The sequence below is a fragment of the Bufo gargarizans genome, chromosome 8 (assembly GCF_014858855.1).
Source record: "Bufo gargarizans isolate SCDJY-AF-19 chromosome 8, ASM1485885v1, whole genome shotgun sequence".
Lineage (NCBI taxonomy): Eukaryota > Metazoa > Chordata > Amphibia > Anura > Bufonidae > Bufo > Bufo gargarizans.
Window position 1 is genome coordinate 24,019,770 of NC_058087.1, and position 19,097 is coordinate 24,038,866.

The 19,097-nt window shown below is 42.0% G+C and overlaps 1 protein-coding gene across 1 annotated transcript in view; it reads left to right on the top strand.

Moving 5' to 3' along the window:
• The window catches only part of NXPH2 (neurexophilin 2), a 138,100-nt gene that overhangs the window by 49,132 nt on the left and 69,871 nt on the right, over nt 1-19,097 (top strand). The gene's annotated exons all lie outside the window — the stretch shown is intronic.

The window sequence follows — 19,097 nt, forward strand, 5'->3', positions numbered from 1 at the left end:
TGTTTATTATCCCTGTACTGTGACATCACTGTGAGTATTATCCCTGTACTGTGACATCACTGTGTTTATTATCCTGTACTGTGACATCGCTGTGTATATTATCCCTGTACTGTGACATCACTGTGTTTATTATCTCTGTACTGTGACATCACTGTGTTATTATCCCTGTACTGTGACATCACTGTGTTTATTATCCCTGTACTGTGACATCACTGTGTTTATTATCCCTGTACTGTGACATCACTGTGTATATTATCTCTGTACTGTGACATCACTGTGTATATTACCCCTGTACTGTGACATCACTGTGTTTATTATCCCTGTACTGTGACATCACTGTGTTTATTATCCCTGTGCTGTGACATCACTGTGTTTATTATCCCTGTACTGTGACTCACTGTGTTTATATCCCTGTACTGTGATATCACTGTGTTTATTATCCTGTACTGTGTACATCACTGTGTTATTCTCGTACTGTGTACATCACCTGTGTTATTATCTCTGTACTGTGACATCACTGTGTTTATTATCTCTGTACTGTGACATCACTGTGTATATTATCCCTGTACTGTGACATCACTGTGTTTATTATCCTGTACTGTGACATCACTGTGTTTATTATCCCTGTACTGTGACATCACTGTGTTTATTATCCTTGTACTGTGACATCACTATGTTTATTATCCCTGTGCTGTGACATCACTGTGTTTATTATCCCTGTACTGTGACATCACTGTGTATATTATCCCTGTACTGTGACATCACTGTGTTTATTATCCTGTACTGTGACATCACTGTGTATATTATCTCTGTACTGTGACATCACTGTGTATATTACCCCTGTATTGTGACATCACTGTGTTTATTATCCCTGTACTGTGACATCACTGTGTTTATTATCCCTGTGCTGTGACATCACTGTGTTTATTATCCCTGTACTGTGACATCACTGTGTTTATTATCCCTGTACTGTGATATCACTGTGTGTATTATCTCTGTACTGTGACATCACTGTGTTTATTATCTCTGTACTGTGACATCACTGTGTGTATATTTCCTGTACTGTGACATCACTGTGTTTATTATCTCTGTACTGTGACATCACTGTGTATATTATCCCTGTACTGTGACATCACTGTGTTTATTATCCTGTACTGTGACATCACTGTGTTATTATCCCTGTACTGTGACATCACTGTGTATATATCCTGTTACTGTGACATCACTATGTTTATTATCCCTGTGCTGTGACATCACTGTGTTTATTATCCTCTGTACTGTGGACATCACTGTGTATATTATCCCTGTACTGTGACATCACTGTGTTTATTATCCTGTACTGTGACATCACTGTGTTTATTATCCCTGTACTGTGACATCACTGTGTATTATTATCCCCTGTACTTGTGACATCACTGTGTTTATTATCCCTGTACTGTGACATCACTGTGTTTATTATCCTCTGTAGCTGTGACATCACTGTGTTATTATCCCTGTACTGTGACATCACTGTGTTTATTATCCCTGTACTGTGATATCACTGTGTGTATTATCTCTGTACTGTGACATCACTGTGTATATTATCCCTGTACGGTGACATCACTGTGTTATTATCCTGTACTGTGACATCAATGTGATATATCCTGTACTGTGACATCACTGTGTGTATTATCCTGTACTGGTGACATCACTGTGTTATTATCCCTGTACTGTGACATCACTGTGTTTATTAATCCTTGTACTGTGACAATCACTAGTGTTTATTATCCCTGTAGCTGTGACATCACTGTGTTTATTATCCCTGTACTGTGACATCACTGTGTATATTATCCCTGTAATGTGACATCACTGTGTTTATTATCCTGTACTGTGACATCACTGTGTGTATATTATCCCTGTACTGTGACATCACTGTGTTTATTATCCTTGTACTGTGACATCACTGTGTTTATTATCCCTGCACTGTGACATCACTGTGTTTATTATCCTGTACTGTGACATCACTGTGTATATTATCCCTGTACTGTGACATCACTGTGTGTATTATCCCTGTACTGTGACATCACTGTGTCTATTATCTCTGTACTGTGACATCACTGTGTTTATTATCCCTGTACTGTGACATCACTGTGTTTATTATCCTGTACTGTACATCACTGTGTTTATTATCCCTGTACTGTGACATCACTGTGTATATTATCCCTGTACTGTGACATCACTGTGTTTATTATCCTTGTACTGTGACATCACTGTGTTTATTATCCCTGCACTGTGACATCACTGTGTTTATTATCCTGTACTGTGACATCACTGTGTTTATTATCCCTGTACTGTGACATCGCTGTGTATATTATCCCTGTACTGTGACATCACTGTGCTTATTATCTCTGTACTGTGACATCACTGTGTATATTATCCCTGTACTGTGACATCACTGTGTATATTATCCCTGTACTGTGACATCACTGTGTTTATTATCCCTGTACTGTGACATCACTGTGTTTATTTCCCCTGTACTGTGACATCACTGTGTGTATTATCTCTGTACTGTGACATCACTGTGTTATTATCCCTGTACTGTGACATCACTGTGTGTATTATCCTGTACTGTGACATCACTGTGTTTATTATCTCTGTACTGTGACATCACTGTGTTTATTATCCCTGTACTGTGACATCACTGTGTTTATTATCCTGTACTGTGACATCACTGTGTTTATTATCCCTGTACTGTGACATCAGTGTGTGTATTATCCCTGTACTGTGACATCACTGTGTTTATTATCTCTGTACTGTGACATCACTGTGTGTAATATCCCTGTACTGTGACATCACTGTGTTTATTATCCCTGTACTGTGACATCACTGTGTTTATTATCTCTGTACTGTGACATCACTGTGTTTATTATCCCTGTACTGTGACATCACTATGTTTATTACCCCTGTATTCTGACTTTACTGTGTTAGTATATCTGTACTGTGACCTTTAACTTTGTCCAGTGCCTGTCTAGACAAGGCTCCTTTGTTAGATATGCCAAAGAAAGCAGCACCTAAAAGAAACTCCTAACTGGATTCCAGAGATCATAACCTTGATCAGGGGTCCAGGCTAAAAAAGAGCTGCAATTCCTTAGCTCTTTTTATGATAAATAGATAAATAGATGGATTAAACTTGTATTACAAATTCTTAATTTATCTTTTTCAAAACACTTTTAAATAAAATGTATCAGATTAATAATTCTAAGTCATTTATTCATTTGACACATGGAGCATTTAACCTACAGGAGAGGACATGTCATGCGTCAAACTGATAGATTATAGACAAGCGATATCATTTTACAAGCGCTGTCCATACGCTAGCGGTTACATTAAATTTAAATGGCATATTAAATTATTTCCTAATTAATGTATTAGTGCAGCTTTAATGGTCTGTGACGTGGCTGATCACAGAATATCACTATAATGGGGATTTTAGCGCAACTCAATGTGATATATTGTGTTTTCTTCATCAACTGTGTCCAGGTTTTAATTGGAGTTAATCAGCCTGCTGTAATATCACATTCCGAGAGGATTTTTATAACAAACTTGAGTGTAGAAGCCATGTAACGTGATTCTGAGATCATTTCTGGTGTACAGTAAATGCCTTAAAGGGAACCTGTCATCACCTTTATGCTGCCCACACTAACGGCAGCATAAAGTAGAGACAGGTGAGATGTCAGCCGTCTGTCAGTTATAAGTTAAAAATAAGTGGTTGACGAGAACCAACATCACAATCATTAGAGACTGGGCCTGGAAAAGAGTCCCGGCCTCCTGAGAAGAGTCCTGGTTATTCATGATCTCCTGCTCTCCTGCCCACCTGCTGATGACTGACCGGCTTCTACCTAGTTTTCTCCCTTTCTGTCTAGGAGAGAACTGCCGATCATCAGCAGATGGCGGAGAGCAGGAGATTAGGAATAACCAGGACTCTTCTCAGATAGATCTGACTCTTTTGCAGGCCTGGGCTGTAATGATTGTGATGTTGGTTCTCGGCAACCACTGACTTTTCGCTCATGAGGGACGCACCGCTGAGATCAGCATTTCTGTCACTAATTTATGCTGCCCTCAGTGAGGTCAGCGTAAAGTTGATGACAGGTTCCCTTTAAAGTGGATTTCATGTAAGAGATGAGTCAATTAACCATATACTGGGAAGGTACTGACTCTGCATGGCCATGTTAGTATCAACGAAGGTCACACTTCCAACTGCACCTGTTTTTACAGGAAAGCCAAGGGCAAGGGTTCCATAGATGCAAGCCATGTGGCTAATACGGGGTTCTTGGGTGCTGGGAGAGAGGGGGCAGCCCTGGTTCATTACATCGGTATTAATATTGAGTGGCGATAATCTGTTTGGGACATATCTATAGGCGAGGGGTCTCATCATCTCAAGCAGTGACTTATTCAATGATCTGGGTCTAGGTCATTAAGAAAGCTGATATTAACTTCTTTGCTTCCCTTTAGCACCAGGGTAGTAGGCTGATTATTATTTTTTTCAAATCTCAGAAGAAGCTTAGCGTAATAAAAAAAATTCTATGCTCCTCTCACCAATCCTCTGCTGCTCCCACTCCAAAACTTACTACTACTTACTGCTTCCTGGGGAAAATAATCACTCAGCCAATCACTGGCAGAGGCGGGTCATCACTGCTGTCTGTGATTGGCTGAGCAAGCATTGATCGAGACCGATCAGGAAGCCGACATCAATGGAGACCTGGTAAGTGTTCTATGATTGCAACAGGGGATCATTCAGTATGACTTCTTTATTTTGAGCCATTCTGACCCTTTCTATGACAATTTCATACGAAGTCAATTAATCCTTTGCCGCTAAAGGACATAGCTGTACGTCCAGATTGCAAATGACTAAGCGCAATTTGATGTACAGTTACATCAAGTGAATGGCGCAAGCTCAGCAGCTGAGCCTGCACTATGCCCAGTGTATAGCCACTGTGATATACAGCTGATACTTTTCCAAGACTGCTGGGAATGTAGATAGCTTAAATCCTGGCAATTTAACCCCTTGTTATATTCATTACATGACTATGACTATTCATTACATACAGGGGGCCCCAGGAGAGGGAACACCCATGATCAGCTCACCTTGGAGAGAGCTGCAAAATGAAAGGGTGTTGTTCTGGACAAGTATACATTTCTTCTGTTGAGTCCAGATATAGAATCATAATTGAATGGGGGTGGTGTCCTGAAGATAACTCTTCTCCAATTAGCCCCAATTAGTCATATGGATATCATAAAGGAGTTCCTTCTACTTGGCATCCCCTTCCACTAACAAACAGTAGGTCCCTCTATGGTGGACCCAGCCGTTTGTTATATTACATGGTTGGCCATTCAGTGACCAATGCAGATAAAATGTATGGCCATCCACAGCTTCTCCCAGTGATGAAAGCTGATCACTGGAGGTTTCTGACCACTGATGATCAACTGACCACTAGGAGGGCTTTGAGCTATAAACAGGTTGTGGTGATGAGACGTGTACCTCTACTTCCTTTGGTAGGAGCCTATGACCTAAGCCCCCTGAGAATCACAATAAAGGAACTATTGTTGAGCTACCTACATTTACATTGATGTTAAGGTCAAATTTTGTTTTGTTTTTATCAAGTCTTTTTTATTAACATTTTGACATAGTAACATAACAAAGAACCCCCCCCCCACACACACACACACACACACACACACACACATAACCCTTCCCACCCCCATCCCCCTGACAGTGTCATATAGCAATAATGTATGCATGTCCATCTCCAACCCACCCCTCCCGGGATATAATAAAATGACAAACCATTTTCACATTTGTAACCCCTGTGGATTAAGGACATGCCTCAATGCACCTCCACCTAATAGGTGGTGTCACGTTCGGTGTGGGAGGGAAACACCAAACCGAATATAGGAGTGAAAGGGGTAAGGGAATAAGGCCTGGAAACTAGGTAAAGGAGATGGACACCTCCTAGTAAAACCCTAATCAAAGTCCTGACTAACTACCAGTATGAACAGACCCCAGAGGTAGGTGAGTTCATACACCGGATACCTAGTGTCCTAACTCACTCTATAGGACCCTGGTACTAATGTCAGGACTGAGACAACCTGTTCCTCCAATAGGAAAGACGAACAGGAGTCTCCCTCAGGCCTTAATACTAATCACAGGGAAATGCAACACACAAAATATCCCAAACAAAATACAAAAGGGAAAAAAAAACACTTAACTTCAAGTTGCTATGGCAGCACCAGGAGCTCAGCTGAGATCCACACATCAGCTATCCACAACTCCAACAGAAGCTGTAAGCTGTATAGCATAGCAGGAGAAACAACCAAAAATAGAGAAGGTTAAATAACCATAATAGCCACACCTGGGGAAAGAAGGTGAGGCAAGAACCAGAAACAACACAGACGTCATTTGATCAAAACTGAAAACATGTCAGATCAAACCACGTGTTGCCAGTCTCCCCGATCTCCTGCCACCTGTCGGGGGAACATCCGTGACAGGTGGACTATCGATACAAAGGGGGTCATATCAAATGTAACAGAATAAAGAGAATTAGTTGTACCACAGAGCGACAAAAGCCCTCCAGAGCTGAGCATGGTTATAGCATATGCAGCATACCCCCCCCTCCCCCTTTCCTTTCCACACCAGAGACATCTAGAATCCAAGCGGGGTCCTTTGTCAAATACAAAAGTGATAACCTGTGTGCTTCAATGAGTGAGAGCTGTGGGATCCTATCTAATATCTTCTGCCATTGGTTCTCCTTTAGGTGCCCTACCTCTGCCTCCCACCGCTCCCTACTTCGCACTGGGTAGTATTTCAGTACCTGATCCAATATTTAGACCGATAAAGTAGGGAAATAATCCCAGACGAGGAATCTGACGGTCTATTAGCCCGAACATTTTGACTTGTTCTGGTGAAGAATGCTTACGATACCACTATCATGGTCAGCTTGGAAGGCATGGCGCAGCGATACCTATAAAAATCTGAAGTAGACAAATCATAATGTATCTGAAGCTGCTCACAGGTTTTCAGGACTATGCTATCAGTTAGGATCAAAGTTAAAAGCCAAAGGGACATAGCACCATGGCCTTCATTCTATGGATTTATGGAGGTTCCAATATAAGGACCACCATTGATTATCATTATCATCTGACACACAAAATGAAGGTGAAGGTACATTTGAAAGGTAGTGCTGCTGTAGATACATGAATGGTCCTTGTAGATGGTGTATAATTACCCTTTCCCTTAACTGAAATAAAAGCCTGGACCTAAACACTGTTCACTAATGATCATACTTCCTTTGAACGGGAGACGACGAGTAATGTAGAGGCTTCTAATGGTTTCACCTTTGCAGATGGGGCCTTCACGAATTAGTAGGTGGTCATAAACACTGGTCATTATTGACTTTATTTCAATGTCCGCTCAGGGTAAACACTGTTAATCACATTAATTTGTGAATATGTTGGAGAAAAGAAATTTGCTACATTAGAAAGTAAAATCATCAGCTCCATCTATTCAATGAGCTGTAGGAATACAGATTGAGTGTTGCGTATCAGATGGTGAGAGCACTTTATTCCTGAATACAAATATTTAACTTGCATTTTAAAATTCTATTGGAAATTTGCAGCAAATGTGAATTTGTTTGGCTCATTTAAACCCATTGCTGGTTGATGTTTAATGTAATTGACTTCTCTATAATCCACTAAGCACTAACCTTTCCAGAGTTGATGTTAGTTGTCCTGTTACCAGTTGAGGGCAATGACCGGTCTTTGTTGATTTAAATTGGTTGTAATGTTCATTCTTCTTGTCTCGTGTTTATGTCGGATTTTCTGTTTTGTAAAGTTCTCATAAATAAGATCACTGAGAACCTAAGTTCTGATTAAAGGGGTTGTCCAGGTTCAGAGCTGAACCCGGACATCCCTCCATTTTCCCCCCGGCAGCCCCCCTGACAGGAGCATTGGAGCAGTTCATGCTCCGATGCTCTCCTTTGCCCTGCACTAAATCGTGCAGGACAAAGGCATTTTTTGGAGTTCCGGTGACGTACCGGGGCTCTCTATGGGGCTGCCAGGAACCCCGGTGATGTCACCGGCACTGATGGGCGGGATTTATCGCTGCCCTAGCCAGTAAAACGGCTAGGGCAGCACTAAAGCCCGCCCATCAGAGCCGGTGACGTCACCGAACACACTGCCGGATGGAAGTTTCCGCCCGGCAGTGTGTTATTGAAAACAAAAGAGCCCTTGCCCTGCGCAATTTAGTGCAGGGCAAGGGAGCGCATCGGAGCATAAGATGCTAGCCTCAGGGGGGCTGCCTGGGTGAAAATAAGGGTATGTCCGGGTTCAGCCCTGAACCCGGACAACCCCTTTAATGATGTGTGTAAGATGCATTTAGATTAATGGGGTTGGCTGGGTTCCACTATTTACTGATATGTCCTACACATTGAAATGTCAGTGCTACCTTTAGTGGGACACTAGAGATGAGCAAATTTCCCAAAATTCATTTTGAGTCCAATTCAGTCAGATTTGATTTGGTTTGAATAAATTCAACACAAATTGAAAGTGTCCCAATCGCCCTGAAAAGGCGTGTCGTTGTCTAGGAAGAGACTGCAGTCCCTGCAAACAGCTGATCGGTGGCGGTGATAGTAACATAGTAACATAGTACATAAGGCCGAAAAAAGACATTTGTCCATCCAGTTCGGCCTGTCATCCTGCAAGTTGATCCAGAGGAAGGAAAAAAAATGTCCCCACTTTAGGGGAATAAAAAATTCCTTCCCGACTCTAATCAGGCAATCAGAATAACTCCCTGGATCAACGACCCCCACCGATCAGATACTGATGACCTATCCTGAGGACAGGTAATCAGTACTGAAATCTCAGACAACCCTTTTAAATGTAGTTCTATTCCCATCTCCTTGCTTTAGGTAACTTATTTTAAAGGAATGTGTCATGCCTAAATGACTTATAAATGAATTTTTATGTTAAACATAATTTTGAGAAATTTTGTTGATGTTTTTAATTTTTCATGATATTTTAAAAAAAATACTGCAGTTTTCACACTGGCCACTAAGCCTGATAATAGGTACCACTTCATATCACACAGAGTCCACCATTCACAATAAGTGATTGTCAAAGTCTATCAACTCCTTCCCTGTACAATGGCCTCTGCATGTGTCACGCTTCGTTGTTTGAGGGAAACATCACATCGAGGATAAGAAGTAAGGGGAGAACAGGGAATCAGGCCTGAGAACCAGGGAAGAAAGATGGATGCCTCCTAGTAAAACCCTAACCAAAATCCTGACTGACTACCAGTATGAACAGACCCCAAAGGGAGGTGAGTTCATACGCAGGAATACCTAGAGTCCTATCTAGCCCTATAGGACCCTGGTACTAATGGCAGGGACGAGACTACAGTTTCCTCCAAAAGGAAGGACGACCAGGAGTCTCCTTCAGGCCTAAAACAAATAGGGAAATGCAACACACAGAACCTAAACAGAATACAAAAAGGGAAAGGAAAGACTTAACTTCAAAGGGGCTATGGAAGCACCAGGAACTCAGCCGAGATCCAACCACAATCCACCCAAAAGTCCAAACAGAAGTTATAAACCGCACAGCATTGTGGGAGAAGCAACTATAAATAGAGAAGGTTAAATGACCTTACAAACACCAGAGGCAAGGGATGTGGCCATTACCAGAAACAACACAGACACCTATTAATCCACAAAGAAAACCTGTCAGATCAAACCACGTGTTGCCAGTCTCACCGATCTCCTGCCACCTGTCGCGGGAACGTCCGTGACAGCATGCCCACAACACTCTACCATAAAAGCCAATGAGTCTCATCCAGTCTAATGTGCCTATGATCCATGTGACTGCTGCAAAGCATATGTCCCCTATAATTATATTCAGGAAACATTGCAATAAAACAGATTTGAAAAAAGGGTATTTATGTATCTATCTGGTTTTAACGGGCAGAAAAAAATTAAAGGTGTCACATTCCCATTAAGAGTGTCAAAAAGCTTCTCTCAGGCAGAGGAGAATATGCAACGTCTCCATAGCATGATGGGAGTTATCGTAAAAATTAAGTGCTATTTAAAATGCCCTTAAAGTGAATAGAGATATGCTGCGATACCAGACACAATTTGTTAGCAGGTTTTCCTCCAATAAGCCGATCTAAAAGTGTCTCCCTACTGAGATCGATCAGCTGTGATCTGTGAGCGAGTGTTCAGTTTATCTGCAGCGCCGCCACTGGGGAAACTGTGTTCTGCCCAATGACCATTCATATCAATGGATTATCATTGTAACCGCTGTCTATTATGGCCAACAGATAAGGATCTTGAACTGGGGAACCCCTCTACTAACTCAGAATCTGTTGATAGGGTGGATGAAAATGGGGTTTTGAGTATTTCCCAGGCGTTAGCTCAAATGATTACAAAATTCATCAAAAGACTACGGCACTCTGTAAGTATTTTAGTTGCTTGTTTTATTTCATATCTTTCTTATATAAATTTTTTTCTTTTTGTATATCCATCCAAAAGTAATAGCCACTGGCCAACGTTTCGGTCTAAATATAGACCTTGTTCACGGCCTTAGTTCTGTGGAGTAGGGAGTGAAGTGGATGGCGTCCACTTCACTCCCTACTCCACAGAACTAAGGCCGTGAACAAGGTCTATATTTAGACCGAAACGTTGGCCAGTGGCTATTACTTTTGGATGGATATACAAAAAGAAAAAAATTTATATAAGAAAGATATGAAATAAAACAAGCAACTAAAATACTTACAGAGTGCCGTGGTCTTTTGATGAATTTTGTACGAACCCTTACCACTGAGCACCTGCCAATCTCCAACAAGGAGTGCCGCTGAATCCCCTCTAGCTCAAATGATTACTGCACACATGATGAAATCAATAGGTTGGGGACAAATATTTTCCTTTTAATGGTAAATCCTTTTAATATATTCTTAAAATTCCTACTTTTCAAAAGCAATATGAGTTTATATTGCTTTTGAAAAGTAGGAATTTTAAGAATATATTAAAAGGATGTACCATTAAAAGGAAAATATTTGTCCCCAACCTGTAGTGATCCTATTCCTCATGTAATATGACGTCACTGCATATTCGCCAGTCCATCGCTGATGAAGTAAGTGGTACACGCAGTATGATGTTCCTCCTCCTCCTTGAGGGCTGCATGGTAACCTGGAGTGGACTAGGAACTTAAAGTGACCCTGGAAAAAGTCCTAAAAGTGGCCCCATGTTGTCGGGGGGGGGGGCCTAAATTGACAGAAGGCGGGGCAACATAAATAAGCGGGGTCAGCAATACCATAGTGCAAAATACCATATATCACAGTGCAGAACAATATATTGCCCAAAAAGCTGTCCCTCTGTGGTGTCCTTCAATAGAGGCCATTTTCTGTCCTCCTTCTCCAGTTGTCTCTGATTAAGATATGGAGCAGGGAGCTTAGGAGGTGAGATGTGGACAGCAGCTGAATTCAGGAGGGCATGTGCGGTTGCTGGCCGGGTACATGAGTACCTGATTCTCACAACGTTAATTACCGCTGAGAGTTAATGATGTAGCTGGTCAGTGAGATAGAGGAGGGCTTGGGTGGCCCCCTGGGCATCGGCCCACCTGGAAATTTCCCTGTAAGGTCTATGGCTAATCCGCCCCTGATGGTAATGGTTCCCAGTGTCCTGTAATCACTTTTCCTGACGCTCTCACTTCTCTCAGATAAAATGCGTTGTGGTAATTTCCACATTTCACTGTCTCACAAGAGTCAAGGATCTTCCTCGGTGCCACAAGCGGTTGGTAGCATCCAGACCCGGAGCAGGGAGGTCAATGCATTTGTTTGAGCAAGGTCTGCGCAGGATTGACCAGCAGTCGATCAACTAGGCATAAATGATAGCACGCTTTTCTCAAACACATGAGGACAACCTCCAATCTTTTATCGTGATGCACATTTTATTAGGAGGCCATGTTAGTACGATTAAAAACAAAGTCTGACATCCAGGGCCGGTGCAAGGATTTTTGCCAACACAAGCGAAGCAACATTTTGGCCCTGGTATCTTCTCTCTGCTTCAGACAATGGACCATATTTTTCGCCCTCTAAGACACACCTAGGTTTTAGAGGAGGATAATAAGAAAAAAATATTTTCCATTACACCTCAGGTCAGACCAGCAATCAGACCCCCAATGTTAAATCAGACCTCAGATCAGAACCCTATGTCAGACATCATCCCCCAGCCATCAGCCCCCAATGTCAGCCATCAGACCCCCATGTCACATTTCTCCCCCTCCATGTCACATTTCTCCCCCTCCATGTCACATTTTTCCGCCCTCCCCCAGGGTGCGCCCTAAGGCGGCCGCTTGGTCTGCCTTATGGTAGCACTGGCCCTGCTGACATCTACTTCTCCTCCCAACATCACGCATTCCCGCTCTGTAATCCTGCGCAGGCGCAGTGTATGGCCTGACCTCTTCAGTTGGTAATGTAAAGCCTGGCTGTACACTGTGCCGATGCTCAGCAACATCGGGAAGAGAAGGAGATGTCAACTAGGAGAAAGGGGCAAGAGAGCTACTCAGTTAGGAGAGGAGCGCCTACTGCTACCTCCTGACTGGGCACTTGTGCTTCATATCTGATCAAATTTCTGTTTCTGGCTCCACTTGCAATGGAAAAAAGGCACACCCTACATGCTGGTTATGTCACCTACAGCCTGCTGGCAGTAGTTTAATTGGTGAGAATGTGCTAACCGACTCCCTTTAAAGTGAATGTCTGTTTCTTGAGTAGCATTCCATTTTTCTTTTTCTAAGTCAGTTAGAGACATAGAGGGACATTTATTAAAGGGGTTCTCTCACTTCAGTAAGTGGCATTTATCATATAGAGAAACTTAATACAAGTCACTTACTAATGTATTGTGATTGTCCATATTGCCTCCTTTGCTGGCTGGATTCATTTTTCCATCCCATTATATACTGCTCGTTTTCATGGTTACAGACCACCCTGCAATTCATTAGTGCAAGCGCGGCCACGTGCAAGCGCGACCACCACTGATGGATTGCAGGGTGGTCTGTAACCATATACAGACGTGGACAAAATTGTTGGTACCCTTTGGTCAATGAAAGAAAAAGTCACAATGGTCACAGAAATAACTTTAATCTGACAAAAGTAATAATAAATTAAAATTCTATAAATGTTAACCAATGAAAGTCAGACATTGTTTTTCAACCATGCTTCAACAGAATTATGTAAAAAAATAAACTCATGAAACAGGCATGGACAAAAATGATGGTACCCCTAGAAAACACAGAACATAATGTGACCAAAGGGACATGTTAATTCAAGGTGTGTCCACTAATTAGCATCACAGGTGTCTACAACCTTGTAATCAGCCATTGGGCCTATATATATGGCTCCAGGTAATCACTGTGTTGTTTGGTGATATGGTGTGTACCACACTCGACATGGACCAGAGGAAGCAAAGGAAAGAGCTGTCTCAAGAGATCAGAAAGAAAATTATAGACAAGCATGTTAAAGGTAAAGGCTATAAGACCATCTCCAAGCAACTAGATGTTCCTGTGAGTACAGTTGCACATATTATTCATAAGTTTAAGATCCATGGGACTGTAGCCAACCTCCCTGGACGTGGCCGCAGGAGGAAAATTGATGACAAATCTAAGAGACGGATAATCCGAATGGTAACAAAAGAGCCTAGAAAGACTTCTAAAGAGATTCAAGGTGAACTTCATGCTCAAGGAACATCAGTGTCAGATCGCACCATCCGTCGTTGTTTGAGCCAAAGTGGACTACATGGGAGACGACCAAGGAGGACACCATTGTTGAAAACGAATCATAAAAAAGCAAGACTGGAATATGCCAAACTACATGTTGACAAGCCACAAAGCTTCTGGGAGAATGTCCTGTGGACAGATGAGACAAAAATCGAAGTTTTTGCCAAGGCACATCAGCTGTATGTTCACAGACGAAAAAATGAAGCATATCAAGAAAAGAACACTGTCCCTACTGTGAAACATGGAGGAGGCTCTGTTATGTTCTGGGGCTGCTTTGCTGCGTCTGGCACAGGGTGTCTTGAATCTGTGCAGGGTACAATGAAATCTCAAGACTATCAAGGAATTCTAGAGAGAAATGTACTAGCCAGTGTCAGAAAGCTTGGTCTCAGTCGCAGGTCATGGGTCTTGCAACAGGACAATGACCCAAAACACACCGCTAAAAACACCCAAGAATGGCTAAGAGGAAAAAATTGGACTATTCTAAAGTGGCCTTCTATGAGCCCTGACCTCAATCCTATTGAGCATCTTTGGAAGGAGCTGAAACATGCAGTCTGGAAAAGGCACCCTTCAAACCGGACACAACTGGAGCAGTTTGCTCATGAGGAGTGGGCCAAAATACCTGCTGAGAGGTGCAGATGTCTCATTGACAGTTACAGGAAGCGTTTGATTGCAGTGATTGCCTCAAAAGGTTGCGCAACAAAATATTAAGTTAGGGGTACCATCATTTTTGTCCATGCCTGTTTCATGAGTTTATTTTTTTACATAATTCTGTTGAAGCATGGTTGAAAAACAATGTCTGACTTTCATTGGTTAACATTTATAGAATTTTAATTTATTATTACTTTTGTCAGATTAAAGTTATTTCTGTGACCATTGTGACTTTTTCTTTCATTGACCAAAGGGTACCAACAATTTTGTCCACGTCTGTATGTGATGGAAAAATGATTCCAGCCAGCAAAGGAAGCAATACGGACAATCGCAATACATTAGTAAGTGGCTTGTATTAACTTTCTCTACATGATAAATGCAACTTACTGAATTGAGACAACCCCTTTAAGTCTGGCGGTCTCAAGTCTCTTTGTGCATCCAGAGGAAGCGCCAAAGTTATGTACAGGTGCAGGTCTCTACATAAGTTGAGTATGATATTGCGGTTCAGTCCCATTCACATTCCATGGAGTTAAGCTGCAATACCAGACACCACCCATGGACAGGTAAGGCACTGTTTTTGGAAGAAAGCAGCCATGTTTAATGGTCTGAAAATAGCAAAAATAAGCCCAGAACATCAACCAATTATACCCATTATATGCAAAGCAACTCTTTACCTAATGAGACTGATAATGAGAGGCATTAAAGGGCTTCTGTCACCCCACTAAACTCTTTTTTTTTTGGGTACTTATAATCCCTATCCTGCGATATAGCTATACATTATGTTATTAAGCATTTTCGTCCTGTAGATACAGGGAGTGCAGAATTATTAGGCAAATGAGTATTTTGACCACATCATCCTCTTTCTGCATGTTGTCTTACTCCAAGCTGTATAGGCTCGAAAGCCTACTACCAATTAAGCATATTAGGTGATGTGCATCTCTGTAATGAGAAGGGGTGTGGTCTAATGACATCAACACCCTATATCAGGTGTGCATAATTATTAGGCAACTTCCTTTCCTTTGGCAAAATGGGTCAAAAGAAGGACTTGACAGGCTCAGAAAAGTCAAAAATAGTGAGATATCTTGCAGAGGGATGCAGCACTCTTAAAATTGCAAAGCTTCTGAAGCGTGATCATCGAACAATCAAGCGTTTCATTCAAAATAGTCAACAGGGTCGCAAGAAGCGTGTGGAAAAACCAAGGCGCAAAATAACTGCCCATGAACTCAGAAAAGTCAAGCGTGCAGCTGCCAAGATGCCACTTGCCACCAGTTTGGCCATATTTCAGAGCTGCAACATCACTGGAGTGCCCAAAAGCACAAGGTGTGCAATACTCAGAGACATGGCCAAGGTAAGAAAGGCTGAAAGACGACCACCACTGAACAAGACACACAAGCTGAAACGTCAAGACTGGGCCAAGAAATATCTCAAGACTGATTTTCCAAAGGTTTTATGGACTGATGAAATGAGAGTGAGTCTTGATGGGCCAGATGGATGGGCCCGTGGCTGGATTGGTAAAGGGCAGAGAGCTCCAGTCCGACTCAGACACCAGCAAGGTGGAGGTGGAGTACTGGTTTGGGCTGGTATCATCAAAGATGAGCTTGTGGGGCCTTTTCGGGTTGAGGATGGAGTCAAGCTCAACTCCCAGTCCTACTGCCAGTTTCTGGAAGACACCTTCTTCAAGCAGTGGTACAGGAAGAAGTTTGCATCCTTCAAGAAAAACATGATTTTCATGCAGGACAATGCTCCATCACACGCGTCCAAGTACTCCACAGCGTGGCTGGCAAGAAAGGGTATAAAAGAAGAAAATCTAATGACATGGCCTCCTTGTTCACCTGATCTGAACCCCATTGAGAACCTGTGGTCCATCATCAAATGTGAGATTTACAAGGAGGGAAAACAGTCCACCTCTCTGAACAGTGTCTGGGAGGCTGTGGTTGCTGCTGCACGCAATGTTGATGGTGAACAGATCAAAACACTGACAGAATCCATGGATGGCAGGCTTTTGAGTGTCCTTGCAAAGAAAGGTGGCTATATTGGTCACTGATTTGTTTTTGTTTTGTTTTTGAATGCCAGAAATGTATATTTGTGAATGTTGAGATGTTATATTGGTTTCACTGGTAAAAATAAATAATTGAAATTGGTATATATTTGTTTTCTGTTAAGTTGCCTAATAATTATGCACAGTAATAGTCACCTGCACACACAGATATCCCCCTAAAATAGCTAAAACTAAAAACAAACTAAAAACTACTTCCAAAAATTTTCAGCTTTGATATTAATGAGTTTTTTGGGTTCATTGAGAACATGGTTGTTGTTCAATAATAAAATTAATCCTCAAAAATACAACTTGCCTAATAATTCTGCACTCCCTGTATGTCAAAAAACATACTTTTATAATCTGCTAATTACCTGTCTACCAGCAAGTAGGGTGTCTACTTGCTGGTAGCAGCCGCAAAAAAACGCCCCCTCCTCCTGTTGACTGACAGGGCTAGCCGCGATCTCCTCCTCCGGCTGGCCCTGTCAGCATTTCAAAAATCGCGCGCCTGTGTTGATTCGGCGCAGGCGCTCTGAGATAAGGAGACTCGCCTCTTCAGCACTCCCTCAGTGCTCCTGCGCCGATGACGTCTTCTTTTTCGGTGTCAATCAACAGGAGGAGGGGGCGGTTTTTTGCGGCGGCTACCAGCAAGTAGACGCCCTACTTGCTGGTAGACAGGTAATTATATTATAAAAGTATGTTTTTTGACATATCTACAGGATGAAAATGCTTAATAACATAATGTATAGCTATATCGCAGGATAGGGATTATAAGTACCCCCCCAAAAAAAATGAGTTTAGTGGGGTGACAGAAGCCCTTTAAAGGAGTTTTCCAGCACAAAAACATGGTGGCAGTGGGCTCAACGTGGCTCAAAATCCATATACCACAGTTCCACGGCTGCTCTGTTTTTCCTACTCATGTCTCAACACACAGGAAATGCCTGGAAATGTCCTATCAGCCAATCATTGGCCACAGCAGTGACCCGCCCCACCCAGTGATTGGCGGAGTGGGAATTTCCTGTGTCTAAAAGTGGGAGCAGGAAGTAAAGAAGAGCATAGGAATGGCAGCAGCGGGGGATCAGTGAGCAAAGTATTACATTTTTAAGCCTGCTTCCACCAATTCTTTTCTCATTGGTAACCCTGTTAATAATCATGTAAACTCCCAGATTATTGAAATTTTACAGTCATCAATACAAATGTTCTCACAGAACAAAGTTGATGAGCCATAGTCTATGCCATAGAGGACTGAAAGTCTAGAGGGGGAGCAATCGCAATAGCGCCACCTTCAGGCTCATTAGGTAATAGAACAAAAAGAAAAATTCCTCCTTATATACAATTCTAGTAATTAAAATCGTGAAGAGTGCGAAAGTTTTGCCAACGACTGCCTTGTCTGTTATAAGCGAGACTTCTGCGTCCATAAGCTACAATTTTCTTTTAACACGTACATTAAAAAAATCGTCAGAAGGTCATTCAATGTGACAGCAGAAATAGGTATTCATTTGTTTTCCGTACGTCCGTGAATATATTTTCTGCTTTTGATCGCATAAAGGATAGGCATAATTTAAACGTAAGATATATGCTCTTTGTTTTGGGAACATTCGGTGATGGAATAAAGGCGGAAAGGGCGATATCTTGAGAGCTGTCACAATGATGAACAAAGTGTCCATAGCACAGTGTTTCGCAACACATAATGAATGTAAGTCAGATTCGGTTCAGTTAGTTCAAGGTACAGTATAGCATAAAAATAATCAGGACAGAATTCACGGACAGAGGAGCCAAATAGCAACAGATTTATATAGAAACCCCCCCCCCCCCCTCCACACTCCTGACTCCTGCCCTCCCCCAATGGCTTAAACAGACAGGGGGAAAAAGCAAGGTTCCGCAATGTCGCCTATTTCTCTGTGATTAATGCGTTTTCCGTAAAGTGCTAAAACCAATACCTTTAATTATGTACATAACTGATCTAACAAAAGGACGGTCTGCCATCTCGCTCTTGCATGTTTAGGTGTGAAAACACATTTGCAATGTTAAATGCAAGGGAAAGAAAACATTTATTATGTTTTAATAAGATGAAAATTTATGTTCAGAGGGAAAGGGGAGGGGAAAAAAATAGCGATTTCACGTAATTGACTTCTCTTTCTGCAACAATAAATTAAATTACTGTCCTGCTTAGGAAACATCTGGCACCTTTCATCGAGGTTCACCTAGTCAAAATGTTTGTAGGGAACATCAGACGGCGGCACGGTTGAATTCTTTTTATGTGATCGCCGACTTGAAGGTTTAATTTGCCGCCGTTCTGCGTCAGGGGGAAATTATTTAATCAGATGAAATGCGCTTTAAGTGTACAGTCGTTTACATTTTAATGCTTTTTGATAATTTGATTAAAGACTTGAAAGTAACAAAGGGAGAAAAAAAATAACACCTGCCGCTAGCGTCTCATAAAAACGGAGATATGTTGCGCGTTGGTGTAACTTTGCTGCGCCATGCAGCGCCTGTGTCCGCTCAGCTTAAGACGTCTAAATGAAAAAATGACATCAGGCAGTGAATTTTTTAAAAGCAGTTCTGTAGGACACCAAAAAAAGAGCATAAGGGGGGCAATATAGAGGTTCGGGTGCCC